Source organism: Pelodiscus sinensis, chromosome 2 (genome assembly GCF_049634645.1).
Source record: "Pelodiscus sinensis isolate JC-2024 chromosome 2, ASM4963464v1, whole genome shotgun sequence".
Classification (NCBI taxonomy): Eukaryota; Metazoa; Chordata; order Testudines; family Trionychidae; genus Pelodiscus; species Pelodiscus sinensis.
Genome location: NC_134712.1, coordinates 55,682,614 through 55,702,669, shown reverse-complemented (window position 1 = coordinate 55,702,669; position 20,056 = coordinate 55,682,614). Strand labels below are relative to the sequence as shown.

At 40.6% G+C, this 20,056-nt stretch overlaps 1 long non-coding RNA gene across 1 annotated transcript in view; it reads left to right on the top strand.

Annotated features, from left to right (window-relative positions):
• The first annotated feature begins 3,658 nt into the window (after positions 1-3,658).
• Positions 3,659-20,056, top strand: part of LOC142827035 (uncharacterized) — a 26,865-nt gene continuing 10,467 nt past the window's right edge. Inside the window, exon 1 of the long non-coding RNA XR_012901401.1 lies at positions 3,659-3,962. This is a non-coding gene — a long non-coding RNA (uncharacterized LOC142827035). The remainder of the gene's footprint in view (positions 3,963-20,056) is intronic.

Genomic DNA, 20,056 nt, shown 5'->3' with positions numbered 1-20,056 from the left:
TACAGTTTGCCACACAGTGACATCAGGCCTATTTAAAAGTTTTGGGGTCACATTAACCTCTGGTATAAGTCAGTGCAACTCCACTGACTGCAATAGTGGTGCCTCTTTATATCAGCCATGCATTTGGCCAAGTCAGATGAAGTCAACAGACATATGCCTCATTATAATCTGTCGTGAATTTGGCCTCTTGAAGAACCCAGGGGGAGTTATTTGTTTATGGGGAAGAGGGTGGTGAAATTTTCTTGAATTACATTTTATTTGCATGCCTATTGCAAAGACCAACAGTAATCAAAGAGCAATAGTGTAATCAACCTGTGGAACTCCTTGCCAGAGGAGGCTGTGAAGGCTAGGACTATAACAGAGTTTAAAGAGAAGCTAGATAATTTCATGGAGGTTAGGTCCATAAAAGGCTATTAGCCAGGGGATAGAAGTGGTGTCCCTGGCCTCTGTTTGTCAGGCTGGAGAAGGTTGGCAGGAGACAAATCGCTTGATCATTGTCTTCGGTTCACCCCTTCTGGGGCACCTGGTCCTGGCCATTGTCGGCAGACAGGCTACTGGGCTAGATGGACCTTTGGTCTGACCCAGTACGGCCGTTCTTATGGTATACATTCCCATGCATGCTTGTAATTAGAGAATTGGTTTCTGTTGGGGGGGAAGTGGAGAAAACAATGAAGCTGGCAGCCGGAATTTTAATCTTCAACTGTTCCATCAAAACTGACACTCTGATGACTATGCCTGTTGCAAAGTTGCATCAGGTGCCCTAGAGGATCTGTTTGTCTGGAACCTGCATCTCTTCCTGGGATTTTCTTTACAATCCAAAGAATCTTAGAGGGTGGGATCTTTGAGCCCTTTGCAATATGCTGAACTTCGATTAGTTTGCAGGAGTGTGATATAATCTTGGAATCTGTAAGGGTTATGTAGTGACTCTTCAGTGTTCTTTGGAAACTACTTCAGTTCATCAAATGGTAGATCTTTGATGACATGTTTGGGAAGCCAGAAAATTGCAGTCAGAAAGCCCTATAGCTCACCACTGGAATGGAGCAGCATCTTGCAGGATCAGTCTATCTGAAATGATGTTCTCGCCAGCAACTGATCCTCAGTAATAGTGGCCTGGAATCATTGCCTTTGATCTGGAGGAATGTATTCAATAACAATCCAAATCTCACATAGGCTACGTCTAAACTACAATCCTCTTCCACAAGCAAATGGAGCACTCATTTGCATTTCCTCTTCCTTTCCCTTTTGCACAAGAGGTTTTTGTACAAAAAAGTGCTGTGTAGATAGCGCCTTTTTGCACAAAAACCCTCTTTTGCGCAAAAACTGTTCTTCCTCATTTTTGAGTGCTCCATTTGCATTTCCTTTTGTGGAAAGGATCGTAGTTTGCACGTAGCCATAGTGTTGAAGTTGTATTTTGCTCTAAGTGTTTCGTAATTTATAACACAGAATTGCAGCATAACCAATGAATAGGGTTATGGTGTCTGTTGCATGGGGTGGGTTTATAACTATGTTGTTTGTCTTATTGTTCACTGCATCAATTAACGAAGAATTTGGAGATAGATCAATGAAAAAAGGAATTCAAAGTCCTTGGTGGAGACATAATATTTTCTGTTGACCATCTTTAAGTAGGTTCACTGTAGCTAGGGTTTTCCAGATGTTTCCAGTGCAGCCTCTTTAACAAGGAAGACAGCTCTCTAGATGTTGCAAAATGTTCAACACCTTGTGTTGGGGTTCTCTGACTCCTCAAGAGGTATCTTCAGAGAGTCTTCCATCCATATAATGAACCTGCCAAAAATCATCCACCATTGATGGAAGAAGTGGCCAGAGCCTGCCTCAACTAGTGAAAGGGAAGAGATTCTTTGTCCACCCTGGTCTCCTGTTCCTCCTATTTAGATTAAATCTCAGAAAATGTTTCCTAAGAGTTAGAACCGTAGGACAATGAAACACTCTGCCTTCGTAGGCCCGTGGAAGTTCCTTCACTGGAGGTTTTCAAAAGGAGGCTGGACAGTTCTGTCCTGGATGGCTTAGACAACAAATCCTGCATTTTGGCAGGGGGTTAGACTAGAGTTACACCCTCTTCTAACCTAATAATTGTATGAAATGTTTCCTCTTTTTGCTGGGGAAGAGAAGCTTCCTGACAGAATATGGTCAGAGACCTAGAGAACTGCCTATGACAGGCTGCCCAGAGATCTCAGCAAAGCTATTGTGATCTATACAGGAGAAGGGATGGCATCCCAGGTTGTTCCCACCATGAGTGATAAAGTCCCAGAGCATCTTTCCTGCCCTTCAGGAGAGGGAGTTAGTGTAAGGGTGTATTGGAGAACCCTGCATTGAAATGGTTCTTCTATTACAGGAGCTCCCACATAACAGGGAGGTGACAGTACTGGGGATGTAAAAGGATTTTAAGCAATGGAGACAGGAACTCTTTTTGGTTTCTAAAATCCTTTGGTACCAAACGGTGCTGCAGCACTGACATATATAGTGATATTAGGTGTTTTCCCTTGTCTCACAGCACTGGAAGTTTAAGGCACTTAGTAGAAGGTACCAATAAGGTTGAAGGCATACATGCTACTGTGACATTTTGTGAGGTCAGCGTGGAGTCATGTTCAACAGTACCTATCTTTTATGCTTAGTGCCAACAGTACCAGGGTTTTCCCAGAACCCTAGTTACCTTTAGAACCATGGTGATTTCTTACCTCACCTGTAGTGGAGAGTCTTTTGCCTCCACTCATGCCTCAAGGAAGACCAATCTGAGGTCAAAGTTGTGGCTGGAGATCAGGGTCTTTCCCTGGGAATATCCCTGGGAAGGGAAATAGATCTCCTCTTCTGAGAAGAGTTGGAAGAGAACTCTGAGGATTTCTCATACCTAGGAGAATGTTGTGCCAAGTTGGAAACTCCTGGAGACTTATGTGGCACAAAGGAAAGGCTTCGTCTTAAGGAGTGGTAGTTGACGTCTTGCTTCTTTCAAACCTAAGTTTCAGGCTTACAACTAGTTTGGTATTTGTGACTTCCCCAGGCAGCAAATGCACTTGGAGTGCCCATTACTGACTGAAATGAGAGAGGCAGTGTTTAAATCCTGGTGAACTGAGCATTCCTTTCATGGGGAAGATTTCCCTGGAGAGACTAGAACAAGTGTCTATAACAAAACAAAAAAAAAGTAAAAAGAGACAAACAAACCAAATACTAGACTGATAATCTAGCTAGGTAACTAATTAAAGGGAAGCTCCAATAATTGCTGGGGTAGGCAAGACGCAGAAGTGCTAGCTCTAAGCTGAGACAATTGAGAAGGAACTGAGGGAGCGGTTCATCCACACAGCCTGAAGCCTCAGAGCAAAGTACAAGGATGCCAACTGAGCGTGTGCAGGCTGAACGGACACTGCTAATGAATCTCTCTACTCAAGAACACTTCGGGTGACTGCACACCAAGACGGGAGCACCACTAGGGAGTCTGCTTAAAGAAACCGCTTGTTCTCAGGATTAAAAGTATAGAGCTGGGTTCCTTTCCCAGATCTATATTAGGCAAGTGACATCTTCTGTGTGGCTGTCCCTCCACATGTGAAATGGAGAGAAACGAGTTGCAGGAGGGACCTTGAGGGAAGAGGTGGAGCAGGGGCAGGACCTCGAGGAAAGAGGCAGGGTAGGGTGGGGCCTCAGGGGGAAAAGGCAAGTCAGAGGATGTGGATTTTAGAAATTAGAAAGTTGGCAAATCTATGTTATGGTGATAAGGTGATCGTAAACGTTAATGAATGTAAGGGGAACTATAAGAGAGCCTGTGAAAAATGGGGCATCCCAAAAGAAGTGGGGTGAACACTAGTGAGTATAATTAGTGTTATATTACGCTGATAAACGCTGTATTCAGGTCTGTGTGCTGTGGTTCGGGGAGATGTCAGGATGACACCCATTGCCGATGACGATAATGATGGAGAGGATGAGGACTAACCCTTGGGTTTTCCACATGGCATGATGTGAGTAACGCAAATATGCTGCATTCTGTATTGGTCTCTCTACCCTTTACCAGACTCTAGTGTGTATATTGTGTGGTTGCTTAATAAAAGTAATTACTGAAAGAGCACTATGTAATCTGCCACACACTATGGATTCTATTGATAACCACTCTACTGTATCAGTCTTGGGGGCCCTGAATTCTCAGACTAAAGTAGCTTTAAACCCTAACCTTGGGGTGGCTAATTGGTTAACCAGAGCTACAGATTTGGTGCCTGAACAGCAACCCCGAAAGGGAACACAGTGAAAGTACCCCATTTGTAAAAGGTTGATGTGAAAATTAACCTGGATGGGAAATTTAGAGTTAAAATCATTTTGAGCTTTTGCTCTTAAAGAACCAGACTGCTACAAGCACTGTGATTATTTAGAGCACAGTACAGTACTTCCCTTTTTAGTTTGTTCCTCATTTGTATTCCTTGCTCATCTGATCTACTTCCTCGTTGTATCTCAAACTTTTGGAGCATATAATTTAAAAGGAAATTATTTTTGTTTTAAATGCACAAATACTAATGGGGAAATATTGTGATATGTAAATAAGTGGCACCACAGTAATTGAATAAGCAATAATGCTGGGACCTAGCAATCCTTATGGACCAGAGGGAGTTAATACACAATTCAGCTTATCAGTAGGTTGAAAGGCTCAAAAGAGCCTTTCCCATGAGCTCCTCTGGACTGCAACACTGACAAAGGATGGAATCCGTTGGTCACTGGCCCTCCTTTTCAATGGGTAACCAATTGTATATGGTTGAAGGAGGGAGAGGCATCGTAAGGTACAACTTTCGGTATGGATCTCTTAAAAGGTCAAAGAGGGAGAGACCACTACACACTTGCTATAGAGGAATTAAGAAAATTGTGTGTTGAACCTAGTTAACAGGAAAACTGTGGAAGGGATACCTTCCACTCAAGCAGAGTGTTAAGAGTGATGGGGACTACATTAAATAGTAATACAAAGTAATGGTCAAATGAGTACATCTCAAAGAGCCAAACAAATAAACTTCCATTAATCAGAATATAAAGGCACCTTAGTTACTCACAGGTCTTTGAGGTCTTGTAACCAAATATTTTATAACCCCTGGGAGACTTTCTAGAATCTGCTAGGCCAACCATCACTCATGGGTCCTCTTACCTACCTCTGTGTGTGAAATAAATGCTCTTATAAAGGGATTCTGCAAAAAACCTGTTTGCTTTAATGATTAAATTGGAAGTCATTTAAAATCAAGACTACTAAGACAGTAATCGTTCTCTGTGCCTTTAAACTGTAGTGTCTGTGCCTAAGTGATTTCTTTTTCTGTAAGTCAAAGTTGACAGGAACCAGTCAAGATAAAGCTCAATGTGGTGCTGTACAAAAAGGGGAAGCGACTTCCCAGATTGTTTGTTTCTTTGAAGGAAAAAGGAACAAAGCAATGGTTTTCTAACCTAAATTTAATATAGGATTAAGAATTGCTGTACATAAACCAGTATTAAAACCTTTATTTTAAATGTATTTTAAACAAAGCCAGTTAGCACTGTGTTTTGTGTAGGGGCATCTAACTTAATACCCTTTAAGTATATTAGTAATTTATAATATTCAGCATTGGCTCCCAGAATTTTGCCTGATGTAAATGTAAAAGATAACTTACTAAGAAGAGGTAGGTTAAAGGAAAGTCTTCTCATTACTCCTCTAATCTGCAAGGCATGGCAGAGGGAAGAAAGTAGAAAAGGGAGCAAAGGTAAAAACCCTTAGCCCTTAGAATATTAATATTTAAGTAATTTTTGTTGCAAACTTGCATTGGCTGGAATGCGAGCCACAAAACTTGTTTTAAGTTCTTGGTTGCTAATAAATGTATTTTTAGTTTAACAAATTGGTTATTGTATATCATTATCCCAAAGATAAGTATCAAGTCTGTTATAATTATGGACAGTTCTGCCATGGTTGTGATAAAATAAACCAGCAATGTATGCTTTATACAGGATTTTTTTTTAAGGAAGTACTAAAGCCACTAATAAAAATTAAAAATGTAGCAACCTCTCTGCTACACATAGTGTAACAGTCATGATTATTATGATTTACTAAAATGGTAGATTTTAGATCAAAGTGTCTAATAGTTATTCCTTTTTTTAAAACATTCCCCTTTATTTTATCTAGGTAAACATATGCTAATATTTTGTTAAATTGTTTTTAAAAATAGGACAGGAATACTTAGGGAAGATGACTTTTTATAAGCTAGCAAAAAAGATTTTTCATGTAAGCAGTTTTTTAAAAAATGATATATTTCCAGTACTTCTCTGCCTTATTGGTGAATGTTGGTGTCAACTAAATACTTAAGCGTCGAGGAGTCCTGTGGCACCTTATAGACTAACCGAAGTGTTGGAGCATGAGCTTTCGTGGGCAAAAACCCACTTTGTCAGATGCATGACGAAGTGGGTCTTTGCCCACGAAAGCTTACGCTCCAACACTTCAGTTAGTCTATAAGGTGCCACAGGACTCCTCACCGCTTTTGCAGATTCAGACTAACACGGCTACCCCTCGGAAACTAAATACTTAGTTGAATAATAAATAAATAATAGATTTCTTAAACCTTCTCTAAGCAGCAATATCTAATTTTGTTGTTTCATTGATTTTTTTAATGTATTTAAACTTTTGCTTTTTAAAGTATTTTCTATCAAATGTTCATATATACCAGTGTAGGGATTATTAGTCCTTTGGTTATATGTTTTACATTATGTGATCAAGGTATTGCCTTTTGTAATTTGAAGGGTTTTTTTTGTTGCAACAAAACTTCCTCAAACAAAGCATGGAAGAATATTAATAAAATAATTTGTGATATCATATTATTTCAATATTATAATAATACGATAGCCACCATTGGTATGTTATAATACACTAATGGCAATTCAAATACTTTGCAAGTGTCAGATATAAATATAGGTATGTTTTTCTCAATTTAAAAATAAAAAAAAGTACATTGATTGAGTTTTTCTTTAATCTAATGTTAATTTTGATTTGGAGTTTGTTAAGCAATGTAACCAGTTTGGCATAACCTGGGCATAAAATTCATATGTTTATTAAAAACAAACCAACATTAATGTAGGATTGATAGCTATATTATCACTGTTCTATAAAGTAGTAATATTTTGTTTAATTATCTGTGTAAAATTGTTAAAACAAATCAAATTAATTCAAATATAAAAATACATCAGTTTGCAGCAAAGTAAATGGTGTTGAGGTAATTATCACTCATGTAAGGGGATGACAGAGTTTGAACCCTCACCTTGGATCAACCTATGCTTGATATGGTCGTCATCCTGTGCTTGTTGTTTATAGGTTGCTTCGGCACTTGCAGAAAGCCCACATTCTGCACAGTATTTTTGGCACAACACATTAAAATGAACTTATGTGTTAATATTTTGACCCTGTACTTTTTCTTTGTTCAATTATTTTGGGGGTATGAAGTGCCCTTAAACATTTATGTTTCTCTGATATTTTTGAGGTGTTAACCTGCTCAAATAACTTACCCTCAAGTATGTTATTTTAGTGTTTTAACCTCTTGCCCTAGCAAACCCCTTTATGTTCACAAGGTAAATGGACCTTTTGTATGTCCAAACAATTAAGCTAATTTATCCTCCAAAAAGGGATCTAAGAACTAATGTAAATAGTCTGTTGCATGTTTGTGAGCCAGCCTGTCACTCCTGTTCAACTTATTTGATTAAGGGAAATCAAAAGATCTTAGTCCCTAATTTGTAAGCCCTATACAAGGAAAAAATAAAAATATTATAAAAACCATTTTGGTGGTTAAAAAAATCTGTGTCAATGTATCCTTTGAAAAACATCAGGGAACTGAATAACTCCTCCAACTTGATTTTATAGGACCACTATCACATAAAAGGTGGCTGGTAGTGGATCTGTTTTACAAAGTGATTAAAGGCTTTTCTCCAAAAGGTTAACAACTGCCATGGCTAAGGCGCTGTTAGAACAGATCCCCTTTCCCCCCACTGGATGTTCTAATTAAAAAATCACCTCATTTTATTGGTTATGTATTTCAAAACTCTTTATAACAAAATTTAACAGAACTTCCAACTTTATCATCCATAGGTTTGGGGAATAGTGGAATGAACCAATTAAATGACCACATTAAAAACTGGTAAATCCTGATGGCAATTTGGGATATATTAATTCCTATAATTTAAATGGCTTTTAGAATAACTTTTGCTGCCTCAACCATCTGTTTATCTTTTGAGATGATGACCAAAAGGGAAATGGAATTTGAGCAATCCAAGTGACACCCATATTAAGAAAAAAATAAAATGAATACATTCAGACCTGCCATCCTTGCACAACCATATACACAAAGTGCATTGGTGTATACAGGGATCAATAAAACAAAAAATAAAAATCGGAGTGTTAGTAACCAAGTCATGCTCTTTTCTTATAATGTACTAGGAGATTTACCCAGAGTTGCTTGGGTCCTTAATTCAATTACATTTTTTAAATAAAAGGAAAATGTACATGCTTTATTTAATTGATTGTATTTTTCAAAAACACAGTGTTATTTTGATGAAGTTAATCTTTATTTAAGGCTTCTTTAAAAATTGTTATAATTTTATAGAATACTAGAACTGGATGACTGCTCAAGGTCCCGTCAAGTCCAGTCCCCTGCCCTCAGAGCAGGACTAACCACTGTCTAGATCGGGGTGGGCAATAATTTTTAATGGGGGATATTACGGTTTCCCCCAATCCTGCACCCTCATAGCAGCCAGAACAGTCTCCACCAGCCAGCAGAGTAGAGAGGGGTTTATTGAGTTTCCAGAATACAGCACAGCATAGACGTGATGTGGCAATAGGAGGGGGGCTAGGATACCCCAGAACTCTTAAGGCGGGGTGCCTCAGCCCCTAGTCTCCAAGCCCCCTCCCTAGGCCGTCTCCATCATGTTTCCAGCCCAAGACTGACCCTTCCCCCGAACACTCACTTCCCTAGTTCCCTTGCTGCCCCAACTCGTCTGACCCCTTGGGTCTTTGTCTACATGACTTAGGCAGCCCACCTGCTGGGTAGTGCTCACAGGCAGAGGCCAGTAGGGGTCGTTCAACCCCAGCACAGCCCACAACCCCAGCACAGCAACCAGCAAGGTACTGACACTACATCACAACATGTGGGTGAGTCAGTGGTAATCACACATCACAGCGCAGGGGGACACACCCCCACTACGCCACAAGGGGCCACTCCAAGAGTTTGGTAAGTGATCAAGAACCACGTTTCTGTGGAGGGAGCACAGGGGTCTGGGATGGAGAGTGGGATTGCAGAAAGGAGCTTGGGATAGAGGACTGGGGTACAGGAGGGAGTGTGTGGTCTGAGGGAGTTTGGGTGATGGATGGGGTTATGATCTGGGGCTTGAGGTGCAGGGTCCAGGAGGGGTTATGGGTGCAGGAGAGGATTCTGGCCTGGGGGACGGGTATAGGAGGATGTGCAGTGTCTGGGAGGTAGTTGTGACCTGGGGGGAAAGAGGATGCAAAGGGTTTGAGTGGTGACATGGGGCAGAGGAATGGGGTGCAGAGTCAAGGAGGGATGTGTGTTCAGGAAAGTATTCTGGCCTGGGGGCAGGGTATAAGAGGAGGTGCAGAGTCTGGGTGGGAGTTGTGATCTGGAGAGGATGTGGGGAGAGGGGATACAGAGGATTTGGGTGGTGACCTGGGGCAGCTACTGGGGAGGGGGAGTGGAAGGGGGAGGAATGCAAATGGCTTGTCAAATATCAAACAAAATAGAGATGAAACCAGTGCTCTAAAACTAAGTTTAAAAGTAATAGAATAAGCGAGACAACTGGTAATCCTCCTAACTGAATAGAAAAATTCTGCCCTTGTTTACATTCCTGTACAATCTTGCTGAAATCACTGAGGTTTCACAGATGTAACAGAGCTGAATTAGATCAATTTATAAGACATTTTAATAAGGAATTAGGTACAATGCAGAAGCCAGTTTGGCAAATCTTTCTGTTGAGACACCCCCTGGTTATCTTACTCTTTAAAAATCAAATTTGTGATTCCTTATTTATGGGTGAAAACAGAACACCTCGCCCATTACAGAATATACTGCTCATTTAATGGAATGGCCAGTAGTACAGATCAGTTCTACAATTTATAATCAACATGAGATGCAAAAGTGACCCAACTAAGGCTCAATGCTGTGTACATTTTCTCTTTGGATACAAGTAGTTCACGTCAAAGTTCAGGTAAAGTGTATAGACTCACCCATTTTATAACATGTGAGTCTGTCTGTCTCTCTCTCTCTCACATGCACACACAATTTAAATGTATATATCATTTTGGGAGAGTCCAAGAATATTGGTATACTCACCCCAGACTGAGGTCCTGGAACTGACCAGACATTCTGGCTACGTCTACATTGGCAAGATTTTGCACAAATACTCCTTAACGCAAGAGTTTTTGTGTTAGAGTATTTGCGCAACAGAGCGTCTACACTGGCATGTGCTTTTGCACAAGAGATGTGCTTTTGCGCAAAAGCATCTGTGCCACTGTAGATGCTCTCCTGCGCAAGAAAGCTCCGATGGCCATTTTAACCATCGGGCTTTCTTGCGCAAGAAATTCATGTTGCGTGTCTACACTGGCCCCTTGCTCAAGAACACTTGCATTAGAACGTCAGTGTTCTTGTGCAAGAACTCGCAGCCAGTGTAGACAGACAGCAAATTTTTGTTTTGCGCAAAATCTTGCCAATGTAGACACAGCCTGATAGTATTTTAAAATTCAACCCAGTGATCCTTAAAGTTCAGAAAATTGACCTCCTGTTCCAAGACATTCAGGCTACTATAAAGATGTGATGGGACTCAGATGACCTAGAACTGATAGCCAGACCAGGGACTTAGTAAGTCATCTAGCACTGAACAATGACAAGCTGGGTTAGATAAAACACTGTGTGCAGACAGGGAGGCACGCAGACAGGAAAACAGAGGAATCTACCACAGGTACAGAAAAGAGGTTGAATCGATAGGTGACCAGGACTGAGGAGAAACAAAAATGAAAGCTCATTTTTTGGTGCCTATTTATCTTGGCTATGGGCATGTTCTTTCTGCAAATTGATTTCTCCCACTCAAAATACCGATGGGAATGTGTGCTCTGACAGAACACTGTGCTGTCTGCTAGGTTTGTAAGTTTCCTGAGGTGGAACTGGAAGGAACATCAAATGACACAAAGTTTTTTTAAAGAGCCCCATCCTTTAAGGATGTGATCAAATGGCTTATTAGCAACACTGTGAGCAAACATGCTACTGCACAGCTGTTGAATGGCAGCTTGACAAGAAGCTTTGTCAGACAAGTGATCAGTCACCCAATGTGGAGTTATACCAAATTATTGTTCAATAGAAGTGTATGTGGGGCCTACTAATGGGAAGGTGGATGTCAACAGCAACTCCAAAAAAAATTAAAATGCCTTACTACTATCAACCAGGAAATTCTAGTATAAAAAACATGTACTAAGAGTGCATTTGTGAGCCAAATTGAGCAGCAAACAAAAGCTGGGCCTTTCTTTAGATTTGCACATCCATGGTGATTTAAACCCAACATTCCTGTTTTACATGCATATCCAAATGGGAGGCATGATCTATGGGTAAAGCAGAGGACTTAGGAGTCAAGAAATGTCAGTTCCCCATTTAGTTCTGCTGCAGACATTCTCCAACACTGGGCAAGAGGCAATCTGTTTCAGAAATGGGACTCGATCCCACACATGTGCTTTGTGGATCAATTCACAAACCCATTGAAACAGACAAAGGATAGTTCTCTATAATTAGCCAAGGTTATTGCAATGGCTTATTACAATAGATTGACTGTAGTCAGAGAGGTAGTCGTATTAATCAGTTTCAGCAGAAACAGTCAGGAATCTGGTGGTACCTTGAAGATTTATAACAGTATATGCTTTCATGAGATACAACTCATCCATTTCTTAGTCTATTTAAAAAAAGAATCCAGTGGCCCGTTAAAAACGGTCTGATTCCATATCAATTATGCTAACATGTTCTGTGCTGTTGCTGAGGTTTTTTTTCCGTATTTATTCCTGAGCAGAGGTAAAGAAAGATGGAGTGGTGAAAAACACTTCTGACCTTGGGGAAAAAAAATCTTAGAAACTTTTATAGTCAAGTAGTTCCACTCTGCTGAAGATAAATTTTTAACTCCCTCTTGTGGTTAAAAATATAACTCCATTACCAAAACCGCTATTTCAAAGATTTTGATATAAAGCTTGTTTTAAAAAAACAAGTTCCTCACCTAAATCTGCATCTGAATGTTAAAATATTTTAATTTTCAGGGGCATAGGCGGTTGTTTTTATAGACGCATAAGAAAATCCTCCTTTCCTTTGCTTGTGCAAGGTGTTTGCAGCCTTTGGCTTTTGAGCCATACTTGCTTCCTTTGTTTCTTCCCAATAAATTGTAGAACAGAAAATGGGTAACATCTGTGATTGGTACAGAATCAAATCAGCTGTTTAACCAATCTTACGCAGTTCAGTTTCTACACTTATCCACAACAAATGAATATGTTAAAGTGTAATTCAAGTAGGGAGTAAAATAAAGTGTTAAATGTGATGTCGATACTGGATACCACCACTTGGAGTTTCATGCACAGGTACAACGGAAGGTCATACAAGTACGTCTCAATCTAAAAAACTTTCTAGATTCCTTAGTGGGACCAGAAATTCTACTAGAATAGTTACTGAGACTATGTATAGGCTAAGCACAGATTAAGTTTACTAACGACTATATACAATCAATCCTAGAAGTAAGTTTATGGGAATTTTTTCTATATAAAAGCTGGTTGAATGCTTTTCTATCAGCTTCCTGACAGTGCTGAATTAATGTAGATTCAGTACTAAAATCAAAATCAAAATTTTGTGTTATTGCTTGCTTCCAGACTGGTGGGACCACTCCATAAAACCCATTAAATACTGCAAAATATTTTCTAGGATGCACAGTTTTATGCAAAACTTTCACTGGCCTCTTCAGGATGTGGCTGCTTCACTTGTTCCCAGGTCCTGGACAATAAGAGAACTTCCTTGAATGACCTTTATAAAATATAACATGATTGAAATGTATGTAGCACCTTATTATGCCTTGGCATATTACAGATGCATTATTAATGCTATTCAATACTTTAATATAGTCTGCAAGCCCATGCTAATAGCTTGAAAGCAAAAGAACAAGTGTTCTACTTAATTTGAATGGCAAATGAACAGAAATCTCTCACTCTATGCAAACAAAGTGGTGGACCACCTGTGATAAGATCTGTGTTAATAATCTTCATTCACTATTCTATAGGAAAAGGCAAACCAAGAATAAGAGGAAGCAATACCATTTTAAGGCAGACTGCAATTTAATCACTAGAGACAATGAACTTGTGTACATTCCCATCATGCAGCAACATGGCAGGGTATGGAAAAGCTAACTTATGCTCTTTATTGTAAATTGATAGTACATTATTAGAATAAGAGCAATATTAGGATCTGACTAGCACTGTTACACAGAAGTATTTCACACCACAGATGTTACTACTGACTTTGGGAATTCAGATTTGTTAAAGGCACATAGCTACTGTTATCTGCTGCAATAAATTCTTAAAGACCCAAGAATTAAAGTAACTTACACACTGGCAAGCAGGATGGCAAAGGATCAAAATAACATATCACACAACACAAAACCAAAGTAGATTTGGTGGTGTCTAGGAATACAATGTAGGTGTCTCCCTAAATCTTTATCATAATGTCCTTTCCACGAAAGATATAAAAGATAGAAAGAGCTGAAAACTGATATGAGCAGAGTTGATATTGAGTTACTCCATTTCTATACTTTTCAAATGTCCCCGCCCACCTCTTCTCACAAGCAATTTTAACTTTTTTTCCCAGGCCAACGGGTGTTCTTAAAAAAAACTCCACTATAGTATTTGCTTCAGAGATTTCACCATAATTTATTGATAAATATAGCTCAAGCTTAAAGATTTTGCAAAAGAATTTGTTTTATGTGCATCATCTGTGTGTCACACCAGGGCAATCTAATTTTTTATCAGTCAGACAATATACAGGATCCTATTGTGTTGTAGTATATTTCTAGATGCAGTTGGAAATATAGTCCACCTGCTATAAAATGGTCCAATTGCCCTTTCCTTTTGGGTGGAAGTAATTAAACATTTGGATGGAGAAGAGATATTTATGTGTTAGCTATTTTTTTTATTTCTAGACACCACCATAAACCTCTGTGATCTGAACTAAGATGCACCTCTTTATTGACTCACTTGCTCCCAAAAACTGTGTAGTTACTGAGACTTTGGAAACCCCCCAAGTCACGCCAAATTATAGCCTACAATATAAATGTTGCTAGAAACTACAACCATGGCAAAGTAATCCTGTACCACAGCGGGAAAAACTAAAAAGTGTTTATTCCTCTGGGAGCCCAGTTTGAACCAGTATACATGAATATACAGCACTTAGCCTACATTTAAATGCAGCAGCTCCTTCCTGGACATATTACTTTCTAAATTAAGTATCTTTTTTGTAATCATCTGCAAACTCATCTAAAATGCAACATTCCTACCCCAAGGCTCAATTACCTTTGTGTGTTCTTTGATCAGCTTTGTTTGAGGCAGTAGTGAATAATTTTGTCCTCATGCATGTTGTTAGTGACTGCTTGAACGAATTGAGACAAATTGATTGTAGGGCTTTTTCCAGTGTTGTTTAGTTTGCTGTTTTTGAACATCATAGATTGTTCCATCTTCTGGGCTCATTCAAAGTGAACTCCTGGGTCTGTTTTTAGTCTTTCGATTCTCTTGATGTAGATTTTCATTAGGTTGTCTTGCCTACTTTGGAAATGATCATTTTGTGTTCTTGTAACACCTCAGACAAGTCCTTCAGTTCAATCAGCACATCCAACATTAAAGAAAGGTTTCTGATAAAATTTACAGAACGGAACTTGAGTGCAGTCCTTGAAATTTAGCATGTTTGCTTCCAACTCTCTACTGGTCTTGTGAGGCCTCCTCCAAGTGTTTTATCAAAGCAGGCTATGTTTGCCAGACTGTACTGACTGTGCTGCATGTGACGGCACCAGCCTTAAACACTTTGCCAGATTTTTTTTTTTTTTTTTTTTTAAGTATAATGTGTAATTCACTGGCATGAACTCTCAGTTCATGAGAGTTTTTGGCAATTGACCATACAATGAATATAATGCATCCAAAAAAGCCTTAAAGTCATTGATACCTCCACTGACTTCTAAAGCTTCACCAGCAGCTAGTTCCAATCTATGGTTAAGGCAGTGCCATAATATCACATTAGAAAAGTCAATTTTCAGTAGGTTTTCAAACACCAGCTTTTGATTCCTAACATCACATTAGTGCCATTACTACAAAAACAGATCAACCTTCCATTAATAGTTTTTTAGTGAACCCGGAATGCAGCATTTTAAAATGTTCCATTTAGTGGCTTTTGCTGTTACACTTTGCAGCTCAAGTCCAGAGAAAACGTAACTGGTCTCATAATTCCATCTATACTGGCTTTCAAATAAATGATGATAATTAAGTTTCCAGTGGAAGTAGTTGATTCATTGACAAGTATAGTAATTTTTTACTTATTCTTGCTGATACTTTGGACAATTTTCTTTTTCATTTCCGTGGATATATGATTATATCTACAGAAACTGTTCTGCTATGCTATAAATGCCCCATTTCAATTCCGTTGATTTGTTGTAGCTCAGTGAGGCCCTCGTGGTCACTGAGTGGTCGATTTGTTTCGGCAATGTAGTATGCGGTATGGAGTACACAAGCAGTACTTTCAGATGCCAGTTGTTCACTTTTAGCAGTCAGATTGTTTCTTTTTTTTAAGCCAGGCTTGAATTTTCTCAGCATCCATGTGAATTGCAGATCTCGTTTACCTTTTTTTTTTTTTTTTTTTTTTTACACAAACAGATTTTTGTTGTGTCTTTTTATTCTTTCCATATGAGGATATTTCACAAGAGGCCCCGTTTAGAGAGATGTTAACCCCTCTTGCAAAATGCAGCTTCAAATTGGAAAGGTCACAACATACTGTGCACCCAAGTTTATCACCTGAAGCAAAAAGCTAGCTTTTATTTTTGAACTCCTCAAATTGCATTTTTGATCTCACACCATGGTGCAGCTGAGTCTCAATTTGCTTACCCAGCAGCAATTCAACAGCTTCATTTGTCTCCATTCTTTGAGACAGCTCACATGAAAAACATGTAAAAGTGTCAGCATTTTTTCCTTGTGAATGACTTTATTTCATATGTTGCCCTTCTTATTGACTGACAAGCCCCTATTTCCTTATGTTTAAACATACCTGATAGGATCTGTTGAACCTGTATATTCTTAGAAGGCTTTTCCCCCCCACATAGTTTTTACTGTAAATTGTGCACCTGACACAACAGACTAATCTAACAAGGGTGAAGGAGGTGGTCCCAATCCATTTATACATGGAATATAGAACTGCTTTATTCCAGCAAGGGGATTCACTTTTACTGCCTGTTTGAGTGAGGCCCAGACAGAGTACTGCTACGTCACATCAGACCAAACAGGAACATTCCACCTGACGAGGTGCAAAAACTGAAACCAAAAGAGGATTTATGATATAAAATATTGTGAATGTAAAACATGTAATTAAAGCAATAACACTGATTGATATTAATGCAGTTTCATTCCCACTGGAGGGGGACAGAGGGAGGTATGGGGAGATTTAAGGCAGGTGGCTAGTAGTGAGGGGAGCTGCAGATCATGGCTATAGGTGGGGGTGAGTTGGTATGGGGAGGATCCTGGGGCCAGGTTACCTACTGCAAAAGAGCTGTGGGTCATCTGTATGGAGCATTACTTCAGGGAAACCAGCAGCAGTGAGAACCCCCGCCCCCCCCTACATACTTGTTTTTTCCCCCCCCTCAGGGGCCGCTGGCAACAGCGTATGCCAGGAACTGCATGTACATTACCCAGCACGTGGCTCCCCTACAGTGTGCTTCCAGAAGCCAGGAGACAGCTTGGTGTTGAGGAGAGGAGCTCGCCTTGCAGGCCCGGGAGCTGGGCTGGTGCTTTTTCAGGCCTTCTTTATGAGGTGCCAACATGTCCTGCACTATAGCAGGTGCACATGGAGGCTTGTGCACTGAAGATGGCAACAGGTCTGGCAGCTGGGGTCAAAGAGACAACTCCACAGACAAAGGTTCAAGCACAGATCTTACTTTTAGTCCAAGGCTTGAAACTCCGGCAAGTACTTCACTCAGCTAAGTGTCTTTCACCTAAGCCAGAGGAGGGCAATAATTTTTGATGGGGTGGGGGGGACCAGTCCAAGAATTTGGGAAATGCTCAAGGGTTGCACTCTTCCATGATATAAATGGAGGAGATGCAGGGTCTGGGATGGAGGTTGGGTGCAGAAGGGAGAATGGAGTCTGGGAGAGAGTTTGGGTGAAGGAGGCATTTGTGACATAGGACAGGAGACTAAAGTGCAAGAGTTTGGGATGTGACTTAGGGTAGGAGGGGATTGTAATCTGGGCCAGGAGATTGGGGTGCCAGATCTGGAATCAGGTATGGGTGCAAGAGGGGGACAAAAGGTTTGGGTATGTTGATAAAGGAGGGCAGAGGACTGGGGTAGGGAGAAGCTGGGGTGCAAAAGGCAGGCTCTAGTCAGGACACTTACCACCCAGCAGCCAAACTAGCCTGCCTGCCTACAGAGCAAAGGCTTGCAGAGCTTAAAACAATTCCCAGCTAGCCAGCCTGCCTGCCTGGCCGGCCATGTGCTTGTGTGAATAACTGAGCCAAGGAGAGAATCATAGAATACTAGGACTGGAAAGGACCTCAAGAGGTCATCGAGTTGAGTCCCCTGCCCTCAAGGCAGGACCAAATACTGTCTAGACCATCCCTGATAGACATTTATCTAACCTATTCTTAAATATTTCCAGAGATGGAGATTCCACAACCTCCCTGGGCAATTTATTCCAGTGTTTGACCACCCTGACAGTTAGGAACTTTTTCCTAATGCCCAACCTAAACCTCCCTTGCTGCAGTTTAAGCCCATTTCTTCTTGTTCTATCCTCAGAGGCCAATATGAACAAGTTTTCTCCCTCCTCCTCATGACACCCTTTTAGATATCTGAAAACTGCTATCCCGTCCCCCCTCAGTCTTCTCTTTTCTAAACTAAACAAATCCAATTTTTTCAGCCTTCCTTCATAGGTCATATTCTCTAGACTGTTAATCATTCTTGTTGCTCTTCTCTGGACCCTTTCCAATTTCTCCACATCTTTCTTGAAATGCAGTACCCAGAACTGGACCCAATACTCCAGGGCTACGTCTACATTGGCAAGATTTTACGCAAATACTCTTTAATGCAAGAGTTTGTGTGTTAAGAGTATTTGCGCAAGAGCACGTCTACACTGGCATGTGCCTTTGTGCAAAAGATATGCTTTTGCGCAAGAGCATCCGTGCCAGTGTAGACGCTCTCTTGCTCAAGAAAGCTCCGATGGCCATTTTAACCATCAGACTTTCTTGCGCAAGAAATTCATGTAGCCCGTCTACACTGGCCTCTTGCGCAAGAACAGTTGCGCAAGAGGGCTTATTCCTGAGCAGGAGCATCATAGTTCTTGAGCAAGAAGCCCTGATTTCACATTAGAACATCAGTGTTCTTGCGCAAGAACCCCTCGCCAGTGTAGACAGGCAGCAAGTTTTTGCGCAAAATCATGCCAATGTAGACACAGCCCAACTGAGGCCTAACGAGCGCAGAGTAGAGTGGAAGAAAGACTTCTCATGTCTTGCTCACAACACACCTGTTAATACATCCCAGAATCATGTTTGCTTTTTTTTTTTTTGCAACAGCATCACACTGCTGACTCATATTCAGCTTGTGGTCCACTATAACCCCTAGATCCCTTTCTGCCGTACTCCTTCCTAGACACGAAGTGTGGTTCTTCTTGGCTGCTTGTTATTCAATGAGGCAGCACCCACTGGCCAGTTTCTGGGATTGTGCTGGGGGTGAGAGCAGCTCCTGAAGCTTCCCCCCATCCTCTCTAGTTTTGAAACCGAAACAGGGCCTAACAGCCATGTTTCTGAGAGGTGTGCAGGGCAAGCAGAGAAGCCTACCTAGGGTTCCCCACTGCTTCCACGGGCCTGATCTAGTCTGCAGGACATATTTTGCCCAGGCCTGACTTAAGCACTTGAGGCAAACCCTATGCACATCCCCTCTGGGCACAGGCTTGCCACAAGTGATACTGTTCTTAAACCCCTGCTGCATGCCCTGCAGGGAAGGAACTCTTAACAAGAAACAAAAAATGAACAAAAGGTGATGTGGGAGAGACCAATAGCTATCAATTAATTGCAAACAAGTAATAGGCAAGGGAAAAAAACCACCACAGCTAGGATGGTCTTGCAGAACAAGAGAACAGACACTCCAACAACCATCACTAGCATTAAGGAGGAACTGAAGAAGTTCCCAGCTGCACCCTATTACTATACTATGCAGACACCATTCCAGGGGGCTCTACAGCTGGCCTGACAGGTACCATGAGGGGAAAAATCCATCATGCATTTAGCACATGCACGCCTACTGGAATGCACATGAGCAATTACTAGAAGAACCTACAAAGGGAGATGGGTTGGTGTATCTTATACTGGTCATGAGAGCACAAAATAGGCTTAGTGATTTTGAAAGTTTGGTGTTCATATACAATTCATATAGGACAAGTTACTCTGAGTTGGACAAGCAGTAGGAAGTCTACAGGAAGATCCAGTTCAGCATCCTTAGGTAGACTTCTTGTTTGCCCTCAAACTACTGAACATTTCTTATATGATAAAAATTCCAGGTACATTTGCTTTTAAAATAGACATACAAATAAGTAAAGAATTAGAAAGCTTGTGGAATGAGCCTTTAGCTCTTCCGGAGTGTGAAATACATATATTGCACCATACAGTTTGAAGAGTGAGGCCTTTTTCTGCAGCCAGATGTGAGTAACAGTCAAGAGCTAAGAAGCAGAAAGTCAGATTCCTCATGTTCTATCTAGATTCTATCACTAACCAACTCTCTACTTCTCTATTGTTTTGCCTTTATGGTATCTGATT